At 29.2% G+C, this 27,484-nt stretch overlaps 1 protein-coding gene across 3 annotated transcripts in view; it reads right to left on the minus strand.

Moving 5' to 3' along the window:
• Positions 1 to 27,484, minus strand: part of LOC107454759 (xylosyl- and glucuronyltransferase LARGE1) — a 163,869-nt gene that overhangs the window by 111,789 nt on the left and 24,596 nt on the right. For all 3 annotated transcript variants that reach the window (XM_071179043.1, XM_043040565.2, XM_043040567.2), the window contains exon 2: positions 3,506 to 3,567. The gene's annotated coding sequence lies outside the window, so the exon portion shown is untranslated. The remainder of the gene's footprint in view (positions 1 to 3,505; positions 3,568 to 27,484) is intronic.

The following is a 27,484-nucleotide window of genomic DNA, read 5'->3' on the forward strand; positions in this document are numbered from 1 at the left end:
GAATAATAAAAGAAAAAGTTTTCATGCATTATTTATACGGCGGATGCTCGTTTAGAGGAGATTTTAAACTTAGCAAACTGTCGTGGTTTTGTGGAAGTAATAAAATTTCGTTTTAATTTTTTCACTTTTAAAGGAAGTAAAATATTATGAAAAATTAAATTAAAAAAATTTTGGGATATATTGCACGTTTAGTGTACAAAATTATAACCTCGTAAATGTTAATTTTTATTTTATTTTTGAGAACTTTTTTTTTTAGAAGTAAATCGCTTAAAGAAAAAAAAAACGTCTAATAAGAAAACAGAAAATAATACAGTGTTCTGGCAAATGTGACGTAAAAAATTTTCATTTTAAAAGATTAGAAGGTTTTAAGCATGTAATCTAAAATGAAATCTGTATCTAGTTTACTTGGCAATAAATGTCTATTTTGATTCCTTTTTCATTTTATTGGAACTCACATTTAAAAACCGCTATGGACGAATATCTACTATGACATTTTAGGGTTTGTAAAGATATTATACCCCGTTGCAAGTAAAGAAAAGACATTTGCGGTATAGTAATCATCCGCGACCACATATAGTTTCGTTTCATTCAGATATCATATTATAATATAGCTATCTATATTATTATGCTTTCAAAACAATACAAAAGCTTTTAAAAGCTTAACTCGACGGACAGAAATTTAATTCGTGCTATTTTTTACAAGCAAAAAGGACGCCGTGCTACGTCGTTTCAAGAGTTGGCGATGTTGATATTTGTTCGCGCTTGGAGCTTGGCATCCATTTAGCGTGAATTTAAGATGCAAGCAGGCTCTCTCTATTAGGAATAATGGTTTTTCTCAGCTTCCAACAGAGTATAGCTTCATTTCTGTATGGAAACATCATGAAAAAAAAAATTCCCCTACTAAATCACATGTTCTTAAAACTAAATTCGTTAACAGCTGACGTGTTTGATACACATGCATTTATTTATACGTAAAATGTTTTTCATGCACGCATAACTAACATTTTTAAAATACATACATTAACGTGCGTTACAAACATGCATTATTAACATGTTTGCCGGATAAAAAGGGGTTACTGGGCCCCTTATATTTTAGAGGAACCTCTAAAGTTTATGAAGGTGAAATTGATTTTTATAAAAATTACTATAGCTTTCTAAGTCTTACAATTTTCTTTAGAATCTTTAAAAGTTTTATGCATTTTAACGTAAAACTTTGAAAATAGATGAACATATCATATCTCTGTCCCTCGCTTAACTCACTAATTATTTCAATTTTCTTATTTTGTTTTAAGTTACTAATTCTTGATTTAATCTGTGGTGGCTCAGGGGATAGAGCACTCGCCTCTCAATAAGGTGAACCAAGTTCAAATCTCGGCAATGGCAGATGGATTCGAATTCGGCACCCTTCTCATACCGACCACAGTGCTGATGTAAAATATCCTCAGTGGTGGATCATAGGGAATCCTTGTTGTCAGGCTAACCGTGGAAGGTTTTCGTGCTTTTCCTCTCCATGTCCAGCGGGTTAGTTCCATCAAGGCGTGAAGGGGGTGAAACGTACCCCTAAAACCGCTATCAGAATTTTAGCCCAAACGGCTCAAAAGTCATTAATGAGACACACGTTTCTTTTTATTATTATAATTAGTTATAAGTTGAAATAGAAGCAGAAGATATTATTCCTGATTTCAAATTCTTCTGATTCAAAATATTATACCTCCCTGTTTTTGACTTTGATGGGTATTGTCTGTAAACATAATATAAATGATAAGAAGAAAAAAATATTCGTTGCTTCAGTTTAAAAAAAATAAATTAAATAGACATTTTAGTCCATTTATTGGAAGGTAATAAAATAAAATGGCTTGAAAAGAAAACGGGAAACACCGTAACACTTATGGGTGGGCTTGTCACGCTTGAAATAGGAGTGGATTTGGGGAACAATAAAAAAAAGTTGAGAAGTGTTGCCTGTCGAAAAAAGTGCTGATGCCACCCTTTTCTACGAAAAATAACAAAGAAATGTAAAAAGTGCAGCTGTTCTAAAAAAAAAAAATGGCGGAAAAGACACCATTTGTAACTTGGAAGAGTAGGGGGTCACGCCTCGCGGATCTCGCGGTTCTAGTGCCCCTATAGTCCCCCAAAGTGAAGCCTTGACAACACAAAGGCATATTTTGAGGCAGGGGGGCACCGCCACTTCTTAACTCACCCGGGTAATTTTCTACTTTTGTCCTCCCATACCACTCCCACACCTATGTACTTTCGAGGAAGATGATTTCTAGAAATTTCTTCTTACATTTGTAGAAATGGCTTAACATTTTGAAAATGGTTGGCAATGTTGAAAATATTTTTCATCCTGTCGTTAACTTATGGTTGAATTGTATCTTCTTCGAGATTATTTTTTGTAGAAGGATGTAGAAAAAGGAAATAAACTGTAGATTTTCCATTTCAACGTTAATAAATATATAAATACTAGGAATTTCATTTTAAATCTAAGTTAGTTCGGATTTTAAAAAAATGGCAGTAAACTAAGAATATACGATGTTATTATGTCATAAGAGTTTATTAATTTTAACTGTTATTAAACGTAAAAGTTAATTCATTTTAATTGGATAATTAAAATTAATGATTAATTTTAATCGGATAATTAATTTTGAAGTGAAAATAATAAAAACAATTTTTCAACTTTTTTATTACAATATTGATGCTAGTTTTATATTTTCAAAAATTTAATGTGTATGCATTTGTAAAAGGTTAAGCTATTAAAGCAGATTACAAAATTGGAATCTTAAAGAAAATTTTAATTATTTTTCCTGCCCTTGTGCTTATTTATTTCTGTTTATTTACTCAACAACAGCTGAAAGCTGCTGATAAGAAAATAAGTATTTTGCATAATAACGCAAATTGTATTTAAGGGTGTTCTTCAAAGTTCTTCGCTAAGGAAAATAAAATAAAAAAAATTAAATAAATAAAAAAAACACTGCTTAGTAAAGTAACACTGCTATAGTATCTTAAACTGCTTAGTAAAGCTTTGATTCTAAATTTATAGAAAAGAATTGTTTTACCATAAAAACAGACAGAAAAAAAAATTACTAAAATTTTTTAAAGGGGACAAGTTGGCGAGATTTTCTCACGAAGATGGGAACATAACAGTGAAAACAGCATATGCGCTTAAACAAAATTATTTTCACATCACGAAAAAATCTTCAAAGAACTGTTTTAAATCAAATAAGGGGGATATTTCCGTATCGTGATCTGTCGCGCCAACTACAATAGCCAAGGTGCCAAATAGATTTCAAACTTGCAAATTTAAAAAACAAATAAACATCTAGATGTTTGCCCGGGGGTGGCTACGAGTTATATGTATACCTTTCGAGTTGGTCCCTTTCTGTGATGTTTTTCTTCTTAGTTTCTCGCGGGTCGCTGCCCGGAAGTTGCCAAAACTTGGCGATTATTCAGCTACAGATCACAATACGAAATCTTCCCCTAATAAACAAGATAATCATATAACACTTACCAGGTACTTGGGAAAATAAGCATAAAAGCATTAAGTACAGATGAAAATTTTTCAATGAATATCTGAAATAAAAAGAATGCAACTATTATAAAATAGACAAAATATTATAACCACTATTCCACCATTATTATAACAATGTACCACTATTATTTTAACAATTTAAAAAAATGAAATAGCAACAGAAGAAAGAATGATGGAATCAAATAGGGATTTAAATGTGCTAATAGTCTTTCGTTCGAACTATTTCTTCAATTTTGAAATTCATTCTAACCTACATTATTTATTTTCCTTTTACAGATTTCTTTGCTAAAATCATAATTGTGTAGTTTTATTTGGTTCTAGGAAAAAAAGGTACCGGAGAAAAAGGTACGGAAAAAAAGGTCCCGGAAAAAAAGGTACCTGAAAAAAAAAGGTCCCGGAAAAAAAGGTACGGAAAAAAAGGTCCCCGGATTAAAAGGTCCCGGAAAAAAAGGTACCTGTGTAGGGAAAATTCTGTAGGGGAAAATATTTGAAATGGGAAGATTAGATTGAAGCGCTTTTTGCTGTTCCGTGCATTTTTTTTCTTTCGTGTCGCGCGTTTTCAACTAATTAGAAATGACCAATACTTTCACCTCCAATCACGAATAAACATCCAACACATAAATCCTCCCAACTTCCCCGATTGGCTACTTTAAGCCTCACATTAGCAACTTCTTCACAAAATATAATTTAAAATAGAAAATAACACATTTTTCACTTAAAAAAATTACAAAAAAAAAGTAAAATATTATTGAAAAATTTAAATAGTATCTTCCCGCATTAAAAAATAATCAAAGAAGAATAAATAAATGAAATAAAATTTTTAAAAAAAAGCTTAATACAACCTTCCCATAAGTCCCCCCCCCCTTACCCTTCTCCTTACTTCAATGATCTAATCTGAATTATTACAGATAAAAAGAATATTCATTCAAACAGCGGGAAGCATTCATGCTGCCCAGAAAGCGAGAGGGGAAATATCCCTACAGATTTTCCCTATGGAGGTACCTTTTTTACCGGGACCTTTTTTTCCAGGGACCCTTTTTTCCGTACCATTTTTTCCAGGGACCTTTTTTACCGGGACCTTTTTTTCTGTACCTTTTTTTCCGGGACCTTTTTTTCCGTCTACCGTTTTATTTATCCCTTGATACTGATTGAAAACTCGTAACGTTGTTTTTCCTTTTAAATTAGAAGAAATAGCATTTTTTTTAAAATGATTTTTTGTATTTCTGTGGATTCTTCGCAAAAATTAAAAAAAAAATTATACTGGTAATAGAATTGAGTTAAATCTGTAAATTTGACTGCTTTAGGATTTTTAAATTTAATTTTATCATTATTTAAACTGGTAAGAAAAAGACAGAAATGCTAAAAATTTCTTTTAACATAATTTACGTAAAAAATACTGACCACAATTGATCCAATAACCACATCAATAAAATAATAACGCTACTTTTTGATCGAAAATCTAAAAACAGGCAAATGCAACAATACTTAATTACTTTACAAAAAATTATAATTGCATTTTTGTATTAGTATGATTTAGTGAAAAAAAATGTATAATCTAAAATTCCGAGCACTCTATTTCTCAAAATCTAATTCTGTAACGGTCTTATATTTCACATGCTTTGAAAAATAGTGTAAATTAAAGTAAATATGTAAAATCAGTTTATTTTTGATTAATTAAACAACGGGGTTTAAAAGAACATTTAGACCCCTTAACAGCTGAATTCGATAGGGGAGGAGAGGGGCTTTTGAAGAATAACTGTTACGAACTATTAGTGAAAAAAAGCACATTATTCGCTAAAAGAATTATTTCATATGACATAAGAAAAGCAGCACTAAAAAAATTCATACAGCTATCAAAGTTTCCACTTAAAAATTAAACAATGAGGTTATCGAACTAACAGTAAAAAAATAAATAAATAAAAAAGGCACATTATTCACTAAAATGATTATTTTATATGACAGAATGAAAGCAGTCGTAAAAAAATTCATACTGCAATCAAAATTTCCACTTCGAAATTAAAACAAAAGAATTCCTAGAAAATTACTTAAGAGCTTTGCCAAAATCAATACTAAAAATGATGTTTGTTTCAAGTATTTTTAGGGTTTCTTAATAGGATTGTTTAGCTTTAATTAGAGTTTGAATTAAAATGTTGGTTTAAATTATAGGGCTCAGTTTTGTTAAAAATTGCCGCATATGCGAGGATATAAACAGTGTAGAGAGCGACTTTAATTAAATTATAAATTTAAATCTTATGTGAGTTGAAAAGTACAGCAATTTATTTCAACTTAATTGTTCAGAATAGCGAGTAGTCTGAAAATTTGCATAAATGAGAAGAGCGGAAAATAACTTCATAAATTGTAGCCGAATGACAGCCACCCACAGGAAAAGGGAGGGAGAGAAAAAAAATTATGCTTAAACTTCTTATTAATGACGCTCGTCTTAGTAGCTTATTGCATACAATAAGCAAAATATTAATAAAAAGAAAAGTTTATTTTAAATATTATTCATTCATTTATTTCTTTATAAAAACCAAGGAAATAAAATATATTTGTTAAGTATTATTTGCTATCAAATTTTTAACTGTTTTATAAGAGCTGAAACGCTACGAAATATCAAAGGAAAAACGTATTTCTTTTTTAAAACAGATTAATTTTGAACGGGTTTCATTTATGAATAGGGTGCAAGATTTTTTTTTTTAAGGAATGAATATTGTATTATTTATCATAATATAAATATGTCTATTTATATATTGTTTGAATGTAAGATATTATATGACAACATAATAAAAAAAAAGTTAAATAATCGGAAATTAAAGTTTAAACGAGGAAGAGACGAAATGCTATAGAAATATTTCATATCATCAACGAGGAATCCATCACAAAAAACATCCAATTTATTTTTATAATCGTTGAACTCCACTCTGTTTCTACTTTCGGTAATTAAACAGGTTTACATGTTAAGCCCTGGATTCCGCAGCCATGATTTGTTACCAACCAATCATAGTCAAGTGATTAGAGCCTGAGCTGGTACCCATAACTCCAAATTTACCACAACCAATTATTTATCGTTTGCTAAAAAATATTCATTTACATTATCGTGTATTTAAATTGAGATTTTAGAACCAATAGGCACTCATTTATTTATTTAATTAATTATTTTTCATGGCTAATAAAATAGTAGAGCCAACTAACTCTAATCACTGTTAGCTTAACTATATTTTTAAAACTTTTCTTTTGTAAAGTTATTTTTAAAACTTTTATAAAAGTTTTTAAAAAATTCAATACAATAATAATAAAATCATAGTAATGTTTATAATAAATAACTGAGAGAAAAAACTCTTATTTCTGTCCTCAAAATAAATATATTTCTAAACCCAAACTCTCATTTATAAAATTATTAGTTTAAAAATCAACTATTAAACATTCACGGAAAGCAAAATATGCCACGGTAACTTTAAAATAATTTATTCTAACGGTCTGGCACATTTTTTAATAAAATTATCGATAAAAGCGTTTTTTAATCGTAATCCATATTTTGGTGGAGAATAATCGATATTTAAATTTGGAGTTTCTAACACTGGCAATGCTCGATTGACCTGAACTTTAATTACAACTAAATATGCAAGGCACTTTTTTCTTTCAAAATTGAGGGCGCTCTGAATGAATAATTAAAAATATAATTTTTTTTCCTTCTCTTTAACCTTAACCGTCACTGTCACATCCATATGCGTTTCTGCGGACTAAAAATGATTAAATCGCGTCTTCTATTAATATTTATAGGGGCACAAGACCTTTTATGAACGCGATTTTTCTAATATGAATATTTCATTAGGCGTGAGTTTAAGAAAAATTCCGTTTTGCTTAATAATAATAATAAAAAAAAAAGAATAAGAAGCAAAAAAAATGTAATTAAGTTATAAAGGACCGAGTGCCGTTCGCGTCACGAACTAAAAACGATTTTTTTTTTTCACTATCAATTGAAAACGATATTTTGAAAGAAGGAAGAAAAACAAGAATATTGGATCTCGTTTTTAAGGCACGTATTATGTTCGAAAAGTTAAGAATGAAAGGGTGCTTGGAGAGAATCCAAAAAACAATTAGGGAGTATTTGAAAAAAGAAAGAAATAGGGAAGTAGATTGAAAGAAAGATATGAAAGAGACTAAGTAAAGAAGAAATAAGTCGAGACGGAAAAAAAGATTTAATTGAAGCAAGAATCGTACGTTTTAATGACTCATTATTAAACGTAAATTCATCATTTCCAAGATTTTTTTTTTCTCTTTCAAATTGCAACGAAAAATGTTACGGAGCTAGAGAATATATATAGATTATACAGTTATTTCTCATGAAGAGCAAAAATAAAAATCTCAATACTATTTTGATCTAAATGTGCGTATTTTTTTAAATAAAAAACTGTTTATATTTTATTTATTTTGTCAAAATCATTCAATACTTCGAAAAATTTTGAATTAAAAACAATAAAAACATTCTTCATTCTCAAAACTTTTCGAGATACAAAAGATAAAGATATAATAATGAATATTTTATATACCAATTTCTAAATTATTATTATTATTGTGTGCAATAATTTTTTTAATTATTTAGTTTTTGTGATCTAAAAAGTTCTTCTTTTACTTCGATGAGTACTTTGTGTTTTTTTCGAAAAAAAAAATGACACGAAAGGATTTTTTATTTCTCAAATAAACACTGTTAAATATAAAAAAGAAAAAAACTCTCATAAATGCAGACAAATATAATCCAATGTAATGCTAAACCATATAAAAAGCCGACGCATTTTTTTTTAAAGCGCCCGTTGCAGTAAAAGAATCTTAACTAATAATTAGTCCCTGAATTTATCGTTTTCTTTTACTATTTTTTATTGAATTTATGAAATTATTTTTAATCGTTTGGATTGTGCTCTTTTAATTCCATAAAAGCACTAAAATTTTTGTTTTTTCAAGATTTCTATCGTTAATGAAAACAAAGTCAATTTTTTTTAACACGTAAATTATGATATTAAAATATTTTCTCTATTTTACTTTTTTTTCCGAGTTATTTTTATGGAATAAAATCTCCCTAGAATCTTTACTGAATAAAATGTATATTTATGTGATATTTATACGAAAGCTTTATTACTTAAAATTACAACATAAATTATTTTCGATAAGTGATCCAATATTGAGTGCCTTTTTATCCTCATTTATTACAGAATTTATCATATTACATAATGAAATAAAACAGTAAATAAAAATTGTGACGGAAACATTAATTATGAGCAAAAAAAAAAAAAAACTAATATCCAAAAATACAAATTTTGGAGTTTTTTATATTTTTACATGCAAATTATTTTGCAGTAAAATTTTTTTTAAATATTTTTACACGCATACACAAAATGAAAAAAAAAATCAAAACGCTGACATAAATTTAGGCATTCAAACCTCTATTCAATAATTTTTGTTGAAATGCAGCAATAATAAACTAAATCATAGAGAAAAATTAAGTTGTTGCTTTCAAGTAGCACAATAATTTCAAGTAGAATTACTTAATTAATGAAACTGTGAAATGGAGCTTAATTAGACGCAAATCAATATCGAAACTAACTATTTGCAAAAAATAATAATGAGCTTGAAAGCAAATCAAAATTTAGTAAACGTTTCTATAAAGAATCGAAGAATATTGATAGTTTTCTCTTTTTTTTTATGCTAAGTACTTTCTCATTCTTTTGATACAAGATAATTTTTTAGATAGTTTCGTGGAACTGATACAAACATTAAAAGGGTCTTCAAAAATACCATTACCGAATATCTTACTCATAATTTACAGCACAAAAGCATTTGAAGGAAAGACGCGCCAAAACATTGCCATGGAGAATCACAATAAAAACAAATAATTAAAGCCTTTCTTTTGACAAAATTCCTTTCAAAAATCACTCAAAGGGGGGTAAGATTTATTCTAAACAAAGTAGAAATATCAGTATTTATTCAGTATCTCTCTTGTTCGAAATACAAAACGCCTTTTGGAACATCGAAATCGCATTTAATTTCTTTATTCAAATAGAAAACCGCCATTAAGAAAACAGGAACATTGAAAGAGCAAAGAGTGAAAGAAAATAAATTTTCTCTCTTTTTTCTCCCCTCTTTAAAACTTCAAATGTAATTTGATTGTGAGAAGGAATTAATGAATTAAAGAAGAAGCTATTAAGAAGATGGCAAGAATAAAAAACAAAATGTATGCTTCTTCTTGGCGCTCAACAAATTGAATTTAGGCGCAAGTAATATAAAAGAGCGCTAATTTCCACTTAAAATTCCAAAACCGACCACTGTGGAAGAAGGTTTGGATCGAACATACTTAACTCTACAAACAATTCCACTGAAGTGTTTATGTTAACGACATTTTAGGGATTTAGTGAATTAAGTCTTCGAGACATAAGTATCATCTTATGATAAAGAAGCTTTTCGAAATCATTAATTTTTTATTCACATTTTTTTTTCTTTCGAAAACCAGATCATCTTTTTTATGTTTTGAATCCAAAAGCAAAAGATTAATCTTACACCTTCTTATTATGACTAAAATTATAATCAATTTCAGAGACAATTGGCGCAAAATAATTTTCGCTTAGTGCATATTTTTTGGCAGAGTATCGAAATATGCTATCGATATTTAGCATCTAAGAAGCATCAAAACTAATTATCGATAATACTCAATAGTTTATGGTTTCGTTGTTAAAATTCGATGTATGTATTATATGTTTTATCAAAACGGATTTGCGTTTTATTAAAAACCTACCAGCCTTTTTCGTTCGTAAGTAACTGTGGCAGGCAAAAACAACAAGTCTAACAAAGCATCTTCAAAAGAAGGTGAATTTAGTTTATTATGGTTCGAATAAGCCAGAATTCAAAAACATTATCAAAATAATAGTTTGCGTATCAAATATACAATGTGCTTAAATATATATTTTTAGAGTCCTTGTCAAACAAGACTACACCTCAGGTTGAGGAAAAAACAGAGAGCATAACGAAATATGTCACTAGTGAGGAAAGTGGGATGAAAAATACCTCAACTACATGAATTGCTTGATGAAACTGTTGTTTCTAATAATCACCTCTCAACTCTCCTCTTCCCTACGGCAAGCACACAGGTTTTGGTGTTTTCAGTTTCGTCTTTCTCACGAGTAATAGTTAGATTTCAGTGGCGTTTTATTATTATTATTGTTAGAAGTTGAACTTTTGATCCCAAATGTATCAATTTTTTTGACATCATTGATGACGAGGATTTTATTTTTAAAAGAAAGAATCTTGCTTATAACTTAGCAAAAAGGTGGAAATGGACAATGAAAGAACCAATTTATAAAAGATGCATTATATAATAGAGTTCTAAAAGTCGTCATGGTTAACAGTCATATTCAGCAGGCTAATTTAACCCGAGATGTTTGATTTTGTGTCATATGTTGTCACTGGAAGATATTTATACTTAATGTCATAATTAAAAGAATTTCTCATTTTTTCAATAGGGTCGGAGGAAAATATTAATATTAGTCGAGAATATCTAAATTGAAGAATCAATACTGTCGGGAAAAAATAACCATAGCAAATATCGAGAAGAATAACTATTAATAACAAATACCATAAAAAATTATAAATAATTGTAAATATCAAAATGGATAATCAATTATTTATCCATGTCACCATGCATTTAATTAAAAAATATAGAGTTTAACTTCGTTTAACTAAGTAGTACTTAGTTAGTTAATTAGTTTAACTCTATGCAAAATTTGTCATAAACGGATATAAAAATTAAGAACTGATTTAAGGCTGTTTTTCGAAGACTCCGTCGACATATGAAATGATGCCTTTTTGCGAGTAATATGCTATTTTTATAAATGCTGTGAATTTGTAACTGTTATTCATGACTATTATATTAGGTCAAGTTTAGTCTATCTAAAGCCAGTGCCGTCTGCGCTTATTTTGAAAATGGTGCAAAACGTCAATATGGAAAAAAGAAGCCACAGTTTTGTGAAAAAGAGAAGCGTTTGTGGTCGAATTTTTTAATATTTAAAAACTTACTCCAATGCTGCATTTCTTGGGCTCATAAAAGTTTGCGAAAACTGTGAATAAGGCAGTGATTTTGATAATTTTCATCTAAGTGGAAAAACGTCGCCAAATTGGCGGTTTTTGAAAAAAGTTTAATAACGTTTAAAATATAAGTTATTTGTCTGTGCTAAAGTCAGTATAATTCTTCAAGGCAAGTTTATATATATAGTTTGAAATGATTGCATTGCTTCAAATATAAGGCACTTAAACTATGGCTTTTTATTTTCCTAGGCGTTAAGGAAACAAAAAACAGCGTTCAGGAAATAAAAAAAAACTCTAATTTTACTTGCGTTATTAATTGCATCTAACGTTACAAAAAAAAATAAACAATACATATGAAGACATGATTGATTTAAAGGAATTCCAGAGTTTTCCTGTTTTCAGAATTCAGTTCAGAAATATTAGAGAGATCTTACACAGTTGTTACGATTATCTATAATGCTATGTGAGCATCAAAACGCATGAGCGAAAATTTCCCCCTAAATCGCAAGAATCAGGTAGAAAATCCGGTTATGAGTTGCAGTTTATGTTCAACATAAGCTATACAAAATCTTTCTATCAAAAAGTAATAATGGGTGCTTGAAAACCCGAAATACGATACTTAGATGTCTTATGCTTTCACTATATTAAATAAACTAAAAAATAATCTCTGTTTACTATCCGTACGAATTCTAAATTGAAAGTGAAAAGTCTTTTATTTAAGAGGCGAAAACAATATTAGGCTATAAAAACCAAATTTTAAAATAATGCACGGAAGCTGTTAAAATAAAATAATAGTCAATGAACAATGAAAATAAAATTAAATAAATTAACACAATGAGAATCAAAACATGGCGATGTCTAAAGAAGTCTGAAATCACGTATTTCGACAATGTGACTATCGAAAGAGAATAATCCTTTTAAAGATTGTTTTATTTGAATACTCGTATTGTTTGAATAGTAAGGAACATTTAAGAAAAAAATCAAGTCTAAGGCTTACTTCTTTATAAGCAGAGCCGGATTACACATTTTAGGCGAGACTGGGCCATGGCCTGGGACCCCCTTAAAATGGATTTTTTGAAAATAAATTTTAAAAAATTAAGAAAAACAATCTAAGGGCCCCAAAAATTTGAATGGCCCTAGGGCCCTCCAAAGTCTTGATAACAAGATTTGCAAGTTCTGGAGCCCGATGGCCGTAGAGAATATCGATGGGGGGTGCTCCAAGTTGAACGAGGGAGCCGATAATGGCCTGGCAGTCAAAAACATGGTCTGGAGTTAGTTGCAAATGAGGACAGTTACTTGCAGATGGGATAGGATTTTATATGGGTGCGTGATATCTTCATACCTTTGAAATGTCTAGTACGTAGCCTAGCTATAGACAGGGACAGTGATGACGTATTTCATGACGTCAAACGACGCGTCCTTCCAATCTCCGTTCCAAACATTCTGTTGAACGATCCATTTANTTTCTTGGGCAGTTTAGATCGGGGATTGTTGCAAAGCCCCCTATCTAGGAGGCTTTGATTGTTGCCTTACTAAAAAGCTGGTTGAATATCCTTCGGTGCATCATCTGCACAGGTGACAGCTCGAGGTTGATTTTCGTCGCATGCTTCCTTAGCAAGGGCATCTACGCATTCGTTCCCCTCGATTCCAACATGAGCTGGGATCCACTGGAGAGTGAAACGGATATTTAGTAAATGGAGAAGGGTGATTAGTCATAAAATCGTATAATTAAAAAAATAAGATAAAATTAATTTAAAAACCGTAATGTTCGAAAAAGTTTTTTTTTCTTTAAATTTAAATTTTAAAAAAAAATTGAAAATCCTTTCGTATAAACCAACGGCTTTTTTTAAAATTAAAAATCGTTTAATTAAAATAAAAAATCTCATAGTTAAAAAAAGCGAACTTTTTAAAAATAAATAAAATAAATTGAAAATCTTATCATTAAAAATGAGTTTTCTTAAACTGAAAATCACATTGTTAAAAGAATCAGCTATTAAAATCGTTCTGTTAGAAGAGTCAGGTTATATTAAGTGAAATTAGGATTGTTGAAAACAAAATCAAACCTTATATCGCCAGTTTGTATGAAAAAATAATTACTNGGACCCTTCACAAATTTGTTTATCTTCATTATAGTTTTGTTAATCGAATAAACCCTTCCCAGGACAGAAAACAAGAAATATAGATGTAAACGAATTAAGTTTTGTCTTTAGCAGACGATTCTTCCATTATTCGTACGAAATGAAAATTCTGCGTTCAGCAGTATAGACTAAATACCAAATATATGTATGTTGCATCTCTAACTTAGAAGCACCAAATGCTGTTTATTTTTGAAAATTTAATTTTTTTTAAATTATAATTTTGCAGTGCCGAGCATAATCTTGTATCTATTTACAATTTAAAAACTCCTTGAAAAAGTTTTTTGCCATAACCGGACCCTATTTGCACAAATTCATAAAAGCGGACCCTGGTTGAAAGAATGTGTGTCATTTTTTCACAATTTCACGAAAACCGGACCCTTCACATAATATCTGGCTGGACAGACCCCTGCTTAAATTGAAAATCACATTGTTAAAAGAATCAGCTATTAAAATCGTTCTGTCAGAAGAGTCAGGTTATATTAAGTGAAATTAGGATTGTTGAAAACAAAATCAAACCTTATATCGCCAGTTTGTATGAAAAAATAATTACTATTTGTTAACAGTGAAAAATCGACTTTTCTTAAATTGTAAAAGAAAAAAAAATTGCATTGATAAACTAGTTCATTAAATTTTTTCTAAAATTATGACATCAAAAAAGCATACATATCACCATCACCAACCATTATCAATCCTTTGCTAGATGAATACCCCCCCCCCCATAAAAAAATNCCCCCCCCCCCATAAAAAAAATTCTACCTCCTGCTGACAAGCTTACCATAAACATATAAATCGTAGATTTATTGTATTTTTCATTGCAGATGCAAATTTAAAAAAATAATATTTCGACGAATTCGAGATCAGCTAGAGTAGTAACTTGGCTTAATAACCCTGTCACATTAAATCTGAAATCTTCCGCAGAACCGGCCAAAATCTTTATTATTAAGTTATTTAGAGTGCATAAAAAATGACCGAGTACCGTCAGCGTTATTAATTCTTTTCTAGATGTTCGAAATAAAACGACAAAAGGAAAATTTTATGACAGAACAAAACGTCAGTTAATAAAACTCATAACGTTGCTCTCAAGTCTCCGACACAGACTTATAAAATCGAAGCAATAAATATGCTGCTTTAATATTAACTCAGTAATTACTAGCAGTATTTGACATTTAATTATCGTCCTTTTATGTTTGAAAATGAAAACGATAATTAAACTAAGACGCTCGTATTTTGGAAAATATATTTTGACGGGATAAGAAGGAAAGCAAGTTGAACGAGGGAAAAAAACAAAAACAAATTTTAAATTTAAACTAATTAATGGCTGTTTAAATCTATTTATACTTCGTTTTTAATAAATTATGTGATGCTTTCAAGTGTTGATATGAAATAGCAGACGATGATTGGAAAACCTGATAATTTGACGACAGCTTTAATTAGATAACAACGATGATATAAAAAGAAAGCGAAGTGAAGTGATAGATAGAAGATGCTTAATTTTAACCGATTCTGCTTCTTGAACGAATTTATCCGATCACTTATCTGCCTTCTAATATCGAAAAATTTGTTTAAAGCCCGTGAAAAAGCTCTTACCACTTCACATCGTTCTAATAAATCTAATTTCTTAAATGGAAAAGCTGATTTACTTTCCATAAAAAAGTACGTAACGCTTAATCAGTGTTCACACGTTCCTTACAGAGACATTAAAAGGCAGTAGAGAGATTTAAAAATATCGCATCACATCTTCTCATATTCACAGACGCATATTTGAAGCAGCGTGGTTACAACAGAACAGCATCAGTTTTCAATAGAGCTTGTGCATTTGACCGAAATAACATCAGCAAGGTTATGCTAAATCTCTCTAATGTCAATAACAGTTCTAAAAAAACAGATCAACATCTCCTAAAACAGAATTTTTTTTATAACGTTTGCGTTTCGTCAGAAATAAAAGAAGAAAGTTGCTTTTGAACAGAAAAAAAGAATGAAACTATTGATCTAAGGTTAATATAGAACAAACAATAACGATAACGTAGTTAGGAAAAGGTGTATTTTTCAAAGCTTGTTATTGGTTTGAAAATAACAATGGAACAGTTTCTTTTTGGCGCCGTCTACTGAGGGGAAAATAATTGTTCTGTCAGTTTTCAACGTTTATGAATAATTCTATAAAAACCAAAGGATATGATGTCAAGCAAAATATCACAAAATTAGTTTGAGATAGAAAGTTTTCTTTTTTCTTCCTTTTTTTGTACTTTAAAGACATAACTTTTCCTTGTACTTTCCTACGTATAAAAAAAAATTCAATTACAATTTCCTAAAAACAATTTGAATTACCTAAATGTCATACTCCGGTCCTGACCGAAACTTTTTCCTATTCTTATTTAATTCATTCAAAAACTAGCTGAGTACCCGTTCTTCGTATGGGGTGAAAAAAAAAGTAAATAATTAATCATGCACATAACTGAAAGACATATACTGACACGACTCCTTAAGTTAAAATAATTCCATTTTTTTGGGTAAATTATTTGATGTTTTCCGGTAGCTTTATGATATCAAATTAAGCAAAATATGTTTTTAGAAATTCATCAATTCATAATAATGATAAATTATATTCAGTAGCATTTGGCATAATGGGTATTATTGCTGGAGGTCAACTCTCTTGATAGTAAAAAATAACCATAATGAACACATTTCTTCAGGTATTTATCTCTTACTTCCCGGTGTCTTTAAGTCACCAGATAAGGCAATTTTTTAGAAATCCATTCCTTTAAAATAAAGATAATTATATTCAATATCATTTGGCATAATGCTATTGGTCATATTATTAAAAATTACCATACCAACAATTTTCTCCTGTAGATTTCGGTGAGCCGTAAAAACCTATTATCACAGAGGTATCTTGATACCAATTGTAGTATATTTAGTACGTATTAAAAAAACACCAATGAAGATAATAGAATAACAAATCAACATTGAAGATAATAACAAATCAACATTGGAAATTATAAGGCGACTTTCCATGGTTTTCCTAGATGAAGAACCTGTTCCTCATTAATTTAGATTTTTACTACAGAACTTATTTTAACACTTCAATTTTAACCTATTCCTAAAATTAATTAACACCTTAAGCGTCAATTATAATAGGACGACTTTCTATGGTTTTTCAAAATGAAGTACCTTTTCTCCATTAATTCAGCTTTTTATTACAAAACTTATTTTTTCTTTCAATTTGTACCTAATCCTAAAATTACTTTAGCACCGTTGGCATCAATTATAATAAAGCGACTTTTTATGGTTTTTCTAAATAAAGTACATTTTCTCCATTAATTTAGCTTTTTTGTAGAAACTTATTTTTTCGTTTCAATTTGTACATAATTACTAAAATTACTTTAACACCATAAGCGTCAATAACAATATGACAATTTCTGACGGTTTATGTAAACAAATAAGTACCTTTTTTCCATTAGTTTAGTATTTTAATAGATTATTGAGAGACGATAAGATATTATAACATCAGACACGAGTATTGAAAAATGATAAGACGTTAGTTAAGTGGCAGGAACAAAAAATGAATGGCCTGATTGTTTGACGTTAGAACAAAACTAGGAATATAAATAAAAAACTTAACTTTGGTTCAAAAAGCTCTTTATTAATTGGACATTAAATTCACATAAATTATGTAATTCAACACCTAAAAATCAATCAAGTGGAATTTATTGCAGTTTTCTTTCATTTTTAGTTATTCGATTTGGCAACGGAGGTGAAAGAAAATGTCGTAACTTTTTCTAGAAAATCCTTTTTACCGGACGCAATAAAACGTCATATATTTATTTTTACAGCAAAGAATTGAATGGCAAATCCAGTTAGTAAAAGGAGTAAAGTACATCATTATCGTCAGAAAAGTTAAAAATTACGAGTTCTCGAACCCCCCTCGGCCAGCTTCTCAGAAGCACTTAGTTCGTTAGGCACAACTTTCAGAAGTGTCGCCAATCCCGTGAAATATTTCTTTTACGCACCCTAATTAGAATACGAATAGAAGGTAAAAGCTCTCTTAATCCTATTTTTAATCGAGATTTTCTATTTTTATTGCTACTACAAAATTTTAAAAGAATCGCGAAGTCGGGTAAGATTTTCCTTCACAGAGTAAGCAAAAGATTATTATAGGGTATTTTGATGAGATAAAATTTGTACTACCGATTTTTATGTAAATGTTCGCATAAATCCATTCAATTTTCTAACACTTAAAAATTCGAACATTTAGTTAATAAAGATACTCTAGTTAATTAAATTAACACACTTTATTAAGTCAACAGTTTAAAATTCTTCTGCGTTCACTAACGAAAATCTAAGGTGCCAAGATCGTTAATTGATTCTTTGAAACAAATCAGTTTTGTAACGAATGGAAACAATAGGTAATTGCTAAGAACAAAAATACTTGTTTCTTTTTATTTGAAAATTGTTTTGTTAAAATAATTGGCCATGAGTTTAATAGTGTTTAAAGAATCGGCTATTTTAAAACATACAACGCATGTTAAAAGAATTGGCTCTCTTTTTAAAATTTTATTGAATCGGTATTATTAAGAGAATCGCTATATATTATATCGTCTTAATTAATGTTAAAAATTATATTGTTTAAAGAATCGAATTTTTTTAAAAAAAAACTGAAAATCGTTCAGTCATAAAAAGATTACTGAGAAAAATCAGATTTTTATTCAATTTAAAATCACGTATTCAATCGAATGGGTCTTTTTTAAATTTAAAGTAGCATTGTTAAAATAATCAGTTATAAAAATTGCTTTGGACAAAAATCGGTTATTTTTAAATTGGAAATCGAATAGTAAAAGATAATCGTTTTAATTTTTTAATGGAAAATTGTATTCTGAAAAGAAACATTGATAATAGAATAATATTTTTAAAACAGTCGGCTTTTTTTAAAGATGATTAGGAAACTTTGCTCGTCAACCACCCTTATTGTTTCTCATTCGTTGTTTCTTTTTACACCCTTAACCGTCTATATTTTCCACAAAAACTCAAAATATTTTGTTTTCAGAATATACAATTATTATAGCTTTAGGTAAGAACATTTTGCTCACATGCTAATGATAGCGAAATGGACGATTACCTGGATTTGAAAATCTATCATTTGAACGTCAACGTGAAGAAGAAATAAATAAGAAGTAATTTTACTCGTTCACGAAACTTATAACAATTCAAATAGGGAACAGTTCTTATAGCTTTTTATTGATTTTTGTTTATTAAATTTTAAGATAAATGTTGAGATTCATATCTGGCAACACGTAATCTCTCTCTCTTTCTTTTCGTAATTTTTTTTATTGCAACTTCTGATTGAAATCTCCCCGAGTGCGACTTTTTAAAATAAATAAATAAAAATCTCGTAAGGGAAAAATAAAAAATAAAATTTCTACAACAATGGATATATTTAAATAGTTTTAAAAAAATCACGAAAAAGAACCGAAATTTTCAATAACTTTCGAACAGATAGGAATTTCGAAACACAATTTGCGTTAAGTTCTCAAATAATGTCAAAATATGTGTCTTTCAGCAAGTTAAGTTTTAATTCCGTACTTGCATTTCGGCGGGCTACAGATTGACTAAACATATTATTTCTTCCCTAGAAGTTTAACAGCTAATAATTTTCGAAATAATAGTGAAATCTTAAATTATTTTATTCCAGCGTATGACCGGCACTCTTTTCTACATACCTTCGTAATTTCACGTTACTAAGTCTTAAAGATTTTGTGCAGCAGCGCAAAATGTAATGTGGAGCAAGTAAAAGTGATAAATAAATAAATTCGCAAAAAAAGCGTTTACAGTTGAAATAACTTTTAAGCAAATTGGAATTAAGAAGAAAAAAAAAGAAGTCTGCGTTAATTCATAAATAAATATGGCCCTTTTAGAATACCAAATTTCAAATCTAAAGTTGCATTCCTATGACTGTAGAGCAGCCCGTATGGTGTTCTTTATTTATTTATTATTTTTTTTTAATAAAATTGAAGATTACATAGCTAAAAATAAAATACTTGGAAAAGAAAAATTTGGTAATAGTATCGCTATAAGTGAGGGTCACAAAAATCCTATTGATAAAAGAATCGGTCGTAAAAATCGTTTTTTTCACTTAAACATTTTTTTTAAAATCGTGTTGTGAAAAATTATATTTTTTTATTCAGTGAAAATAGCATTGTTATAAATATCGGCTTTTTTTAAAAACTTGAAATAGTATTGTTTAAGTTATGACATTGGTTATAAAAATTGTAAAGTAAAAAGAATCAGCATTTCAAAGAATTTTCATTTTTTTTTTAAAATTCTGCTTATTTTAATTTTATTTATTTTCTTTTCATTGAAAATCTTATTACTGGAAGAATCGGTAAAAAAAATTTTGTTGTTAATCGATTAGACCAAGAAATGTTCTAAAAAAAAGATAAATAAAATGGAAACAGTAACTGCACCGTAGATCATTAATGGATCTTCTAAAAAGGCGAAGTTGCTTCAATTTCCGATCTAAGATGTCTCTGGTTTTCTGTGTTGAGTTCAAAATTATGAAGATACAGAGTTAAACATTCCTACAGACGTTTCACGTTTTAGTCAAAAATAACATAATAATCATCTTTATAAAAAAAAAAAAATTTCTTTTTAATTGCACTACTGACCGCCAAACAACTAAATTGTAAGTAATTGGTCAGTAGCGTAATTTGGTTATGATTTATGTATTTGCTTTTGTATTTGCTTTATGTACTTTATATTGTATTCTCTTCCTGGACTTCGGCAAAACCTTTGGGGTACAGAGAGAGCAATTTTAGACATTTGTCGTGCTCTCTCGATAGAAAAGGTTTCGCTTTATGGCGTCCGGAGCTGGTATCCCCTGAAGAAGTCAACCTCGGTTGTCATATTTATTCATAATTTTCATTTTTTCATTGTTTCTTTTGTTTCAATTCCTTTTGGATTTTCAGCTGCACAGCGCGTTTTTCCACTGGAAGTATTGTTTTTAATTGTTTTAATAATTTTAAATTCCTCTTTTAATATATATAATACTTAACTTACATACTTTTGGAGTAACTAAAATAAAATTATCTTTCAGTAAACCAAACTTTAATGCAATGATAAGTTTTGCACCAGATATTGGTTAAATATTTACCGAGTTTTTTTTTTTAATAATGTGGTGGAGAATTAAATATATCAAACTATTATGACTCCGCCCACAAATAAATTGCTGTTTTTATTTTTTCTAAATCTATTGATTACGTTTTATGCTTGCACGTATTTGGGAGAGTCAACGCGAAAGGTTTAAAGCTTGGGTCTTAGGAAATTATAGCATGGCATCATAAAAATTGTCAAGATTTGCAGCAAAAGCAAGTTCTAGTTTCGGGAGAGAAAAAAAAGTAGATAAGTGTATCACTCAAAATGAGGGGAAAAGCTACTGGAAAACTACATAAAAAACGTATACAATCCTAAAACAGACATTATTTTCTCTAAAGTCACAAGTAAGCCAAACCTAACAAAAACACATTAATAGCAATATTCCAAGCGACAAAGAAAACCGGCGTCGCTTAAAGCGTGAAAAAAAAAAACGCGAACATATTTCAAAAGAAGCCAAAAAGAATTGTCTTTCTCCAGCTCGTAAAAGACAACATCCATCAACAATGAAAGCACTTGGATGAGGGAAAAGCTAAATCAGCCTTTACAGAAATTACTATTTAATATTTCTTAGAAATATCTGCTACGGAACAGCGCCTGGGACGGAATCACCCCAATCGGTTCGTAAAAAACGACAAAGAATGGTTTGTCTGCGGCCTGTCTCTAATTAAAGAACTAACTCCCCATCTTGTGACGTCATATGTTCGCGAAATATAGCACATGTAAAAAAAAAAATTATTGCTGAATGAAAATGGTTGTTTCTTTCAGTTTATTGTGGAAGTAAAATACAACTTACGTTTAAAATAACTCTTCAACCGTTAAACAAAAAACGAAAAGAAAAAAAAAGTTCTGTATTTCCTTTAGGTTATACCAGCAGCTTGATTGAGAAGGATCATAACTTCATTTTAAATCAAACGTTTTAAAAGCTTTTCTTTTGACTCTTTGAAGCAGAGTTTTTATCCGGCAATTTTTTTCATACTTTTTTAATCATTATTTATTAATTTAGTTCAAAACAAGTGAATACTATTTAGCATTTTAATAACTTATGTTCATTAAATACACCATGAAACACCGGTGTCTTTTCCTAATTTTTAAGGTAAAATCTTCCAAATTTATTTAGCTTAGTTGAAAAAATAATTGGAAAGGTATGCAAATGAATTCTATGTATCATGTTTGCAACAGTTTTTTTTAGATATTTTCTTAAAGAATATTATACGTGTAATACTTGCTCCAAATATGTAATATGTAAGTTATTTTCTAAAGAATCTTCTTATTATAATATGCTTATAAATGGCGTGTGAGATATTGGTATTCAGCCTTTCTTTTATAATTAACTAGCAAAATTTCGATATTTTGTACAAACATAATTTTAATATTTATTTTTTCAACTATCATGTTATAATATAAAATGTAGTTATTAACACAGCACCTTTAATTCCTAACGTACCTAACTATATATACCTATCATTCAAAATTAATATTTTAGTAATGGTATTATTATTTTCCTAGAATTCGGTAAAAATTATAATAGATTATTTTAACAGAGTCAAGCTATCAAATAAGTTCAGAGTCGAACATTTTAATTATTGACTCTGTAGTTCCATGAAATATGCAACTTTTTGTAGCGGCTGAAGATAGTGTTTTCGTCATCAATGTCCATCATTTATTATTCTTTTTGTAAGCCAGATTTTCCTTTACCTTTTAGTAACATTATTTTGAACTATCTTTATATATAATATACGGGTATTCTTTGCTTTTTATTTTAAAATTAGTTTTAAAAAAACGCAGCACCAATTTTTAAGAAAATTTCGACCGAGATTTGAAATAATTGTTCCTGTCTTCCCCCATGTGAGTACTGTACTGGACATGGGTATTTAACTTTTGAATTAGATTTTCATTTTCATCTAGTTATCGTATCCTTAACATAATAAGTAACTATTACAAATACTGGGTTTGCAACAAATAATTAAAGTATGTTTAATATGGCTCTTCAATCATCAAACTTAACTAGACGACCAGAACGATTTGAGGTCAAAATTTCCATTTTTAAACTTGGTATATAAACGAGTAGTTCTTTAGGCTATATCGCCCTCTCCATAAGCAGCACAAAGGTCACGAGCAGCTTTCGTAACATTAGAATTTTATTTTAAAACTCAAAAAAAAAAAAGAATTCAGATTTTTGACATTCTGTTTTAATAATTTAAAAAATTAATAATTAGTTCGAAAAAAAAAAACATTGATTTAGATAGAAAATAACATCCTTCTTCAAATAATCTGAAAGATTATGCGGGGAAAAAAAAAGAAAAAAACATTTATTGACATGCGAAATGTTAAAATAAAAAAAGGCGGGAACTTAATTACCATTCCAATAAAAAGAAGTTAAAAAATATCCAGAAACTTTTATAATCCTTCGTATTTCAAACAATAAAAATGCATTATATATTAACAATAAAAAATTGAATAACAATTCAATTAAAGGATTTAAAGATTCAAACATTATGAATGCCGAAAATGTAATAAACAAAAAGCAGGAGGGGGGGGGAATCGATTTTCAAAACTCAATCTACTCTTACAGCATCATTTACTTTAACGAAGAGCAGACACGAGATATAAATAAAGTAAACTAAATGAAATGAGTATACGCCTTTAGCCGTATGAATAAAATATGATACAACTGTGATTATATTTACTTTTTATCAGCGCATATGGTGAAAAGGTCTTGACTAGAGTAATAAATAGAAAAAGAAGAGAGAATTTCCGAATGGTTTTAGGAAGATTCTGGCTAATCTTGGATCAGTAAAATTTATGGTTTTACACCACTCTGATAATATAACCATCAACGGGATCGTATACAAGACAACCGCTTGGTATTTGCTTTTTATTTTTATCAGGAGTACTTTATAAGATAATAAGAATAGAGAGGTCTTTGAACTAATTTTATTCACAGTAAAATAATTCTTCATTGAAAAAATTTATCCCCGAGTTTCGGTGGTTAATTCTATAAATAATATTATTAACCGATAAGTACACATCATTCATTGAAATTCACAAAATTTTCTTTTTAATTAAATTGAAATGTATGGTAAAAAATTGAAATGTATGGTTTAAAAAATTGAAATGGTCTTTAAAAAATTGAAATGTATGGTTTAAATTTTTTTTTGTGGAAATTTAAAAGTCAGAGCTTTATAACTACGTGACTGATATAATTAGTAAGTTTAATAAAATTATTTTTAAAATTAATTTATAATCATGAATAAAATACAATCGATTAATTAAAAGAATTAAAAAATTATTAACCAGTTTTTTGTTGCTGTTGTCGTAGGCCATTACGGCAAGGGGTGTTCTTGTTTTCCAGTGGCGCCATCAGTGGCCAAGAATTCAACTTCTGCCACACCCATACGTCAGACCCATTCATACATCCACAGATCGTAATTTTGACCTGAACCAGAGAACGATCCATCTCCAATTCAGTACCCCCAAAAGTATAACTTTTTAAGGGAACATGGAGGATGATGTAACCTATAGGAGTCAGCATTTACTGCACGGGGAGTCTTCGGCCGGCTGGATTCGAACTCCCGTTCATGCATAGCCACCGAGGGCTATCCCGGCCTACATTAATTAGTTATAAAACTAATTAACAAATAAGCCTTCTGTGATGATTAAACAAATCGAAATTCTTTTAAATGTAGGGGAAAAAATACAAATAGAAAAAAGAAATATTGAAAAGTGATTACTTATTTCATTTCATCCTTTTATCAATCCATAAGAAAACAACCAATCAAACGGAAAATGTAATTCAGGAAGTTATAGAGTCTATTCAATTCAACACAAATTATTTTCCTCGAATATTCTAATTCAATAGAAGTTCAATTTAACAGTAGTGCAACCTAACAAAGCACAATCGGACAATCAGGAAAATAGACCACAAAACACGCAGCGAAGAAAAAAAGAAATTTGGAAAACCCGCATCCGGTTCTAAATGAATGAGTTTAAAGAAAAATTTTGTTCGAAGGAAATGTTCGAAATCAAATTCAGAACTGGAATCATGAAAAATCGACTCAGTTTGCAACTACACTTTAATTCTGGCCCCTCTTGTATTTATAGAAACTATTCATAGTAAAGTATACGTAATTATATTTAAATTTTTTTATTTACTTTTACTACACGGTTGGGTGATTTTATAAGGCAGGCCAGTAAAAAATAAAAAAATTCAAGTTTTATGAAAAGTACTTTATTTTGCAATACGCCTCGCTGCTTTTTTAAATATATTTCTCACGTACCTGTCTTTAAATTTAATATCTTTTTTCTCCTTCATTTAAAAAAAAATATTTACAATTTTAAAATTATTTCTCTCTGATTTCCGCACGTTCATCACAAAACCAGATTGTTTTTCTCGATACATTGAAAAAGAATAGTTAGCGAGAACAATGACTTATTAATTGTTATTAAACAAATAGATAACGAAGAATAACAAGAATTGTCTAAGAAATTACAATACTATTTGAACCCAGATAAAAAAATATAAATAAATAATGAATGACATTAATGAGAAAAACCAGAAAAAAAATATCGTGATCTACGCTACCTAACCAGTGAATGAAAAAATAAATAAAAAACAAACCTTAAAAGTCTATTGCTTTATATGCCAGTAAACTAATAAAAGAATACAGGATAATAGACTATCCAACCGGTGAAAAATAACCAACAAAAACAAACACTAAAAGTCTACCGCTTTGTATTCTAACAAAATAATGATAGAACACAGGGTAATAGGATATGTAACCAGTGAAAGAAAAGAGGCAAAATGCAACTTTAAAAGCCTACTGTTTTGCATACAATCAAACTAATGAAAAAATAATTGATAATGGACAATGAAATCAATAAAAGAATACTTCATAGTAGGCTGTCTAAATGGTGAAACATAAAGGACAGAAAACAACTCTTAAAGCATGCTGCTTAGTATGTTATCAAGTTAGGAAAGGATGCTGCATAGTGGGCTAACATAACCATGGAAAGTATTGTAGATTATCCAACCAGTGAAAGATAAAAGACAAAATCCAATCCTAAAGGTCTATTGTTTTGTGCACTGTTTAAATAATACTACACAATAGGCTATGTAACCAGTGAAAGAATAGAGGCAAAATGCAACTTTAAAAGCTGACTGTTTCATAAAACTATCAAACTAATAAAAAAATATGGCTTAGTGGATTTTAATAATCAGTGAGAGATGGGAGATAAAAACCTACTTTGTTAACCTATAAAGTTTACTGCTTTGTCTACACAACTAATGAAAGAATATGTCTAATCAATAAAAGATATGAGTGACAAACCAACTCAATAAATCTTTGCCATTTATGCTAATTAACCGATGAAAAAATACTGCATGGTAGACTATCTAACCAGTGAAAGATAAGAGTAAAAAACCAACGTCATAAAACTCTGCTATAACCGTTGAATACTGCACAGAATTTTGTGACAGAGAAAAATAAGAACTAACCAGACCATACAAGAGTTTAAAATTAATTTTACAAGTCTATTGTTCTGCAAACTGTGTAACTCTACGGTTCCCAAGGTGTCCCGAGGAACCTTAGGGTTCTGTAGAAAATTCACAGGGGTTCCGTGATTAAGGGCGTTTTATGTTAACCAATAAGTATTTTTGAAACTTTTAATAGACTACCCTGATTTATTTAATGTTTCAGTTATTTTTTAGACAATATTACAATTATTCTAAGGAAAAAGAAATAACAAACTTTCAAAAAAATTATCTCCATAATTATTTCTCATTTTATTCATGCATAAATATTTTTAGTCGAACTTTAAGATTCAAAATAAAATAATCAAATTCAAGAATAAAGAATTATTTTTCTCCGATAACCTTCCTAACAGTTTAAGAGAAATTAAAACAAAAAAAATAATAATAAGAAAAACATACATTATCTTATTTTCCTCAAATTGAAACTACTAGACAAAAAGTCTCTGCAGACCTATGAATTAAACTCCCTAATATTAAAACCAAATTTTATGAAGAAACAACTAATAAATTTCATTCTTCTCTATAAATGTTTCCAAATTAATTTTTTTTCTAGCAAATTCACTGTTGCAAACATCACAGTTGCTTTCTTTAAAAAAATAAATAAATAATCAGGATTTTGCCAAAAAAAAAAGAAGGAAAAAAGCTAAAGTTTAGGGTTTTGTAACCGAAAAAAATTAAGAACCGCTTATCTAATTGATAAAACCTAATATCCCAACTCTTCTAGTTTTCTCGCTTTTGACTTCTTCCGGATGATCAAAACATTACACGCTTTTAACTAACTAAAGAAAAAATATACAAACATATGTAATCATCAACTAAATTTAGAAACAAAGTAATAAATTGACTAATGAAATTGAATAGCGAAACAACAACAAAAAAAAAAATTATTCCTTAGTTATTAACAAATTGACAGCAAGAGTATTTGCAATATCTAATAACATTGTATTTTGATAGTAACGCAAATTTTAAAGATAATATCCATAAATTATTTTGTACACAGCGAATAGCGAGCTGGGATGGATGTACGGTCTTTTAACGGCTGTTTAATCGAACGAAATGAAATAGAACGCCTCA

Source organism: Parasteatoda tepidariorum, chromosome 3 (assembly GCF_043381705.1).
Source record: "Parasteatoda tepidariorum isolate YZ-2023 chromosome 3, CAS_Ptep_4.0, whole genome shotgun sequence".
NCBI classification, from domain to species: Eukaryota; Metazoa; Arthropoda; class Arachnida; order Araneae; family Theridiidae; genus Parasteatoda; species Parasteatoda tepidariorum.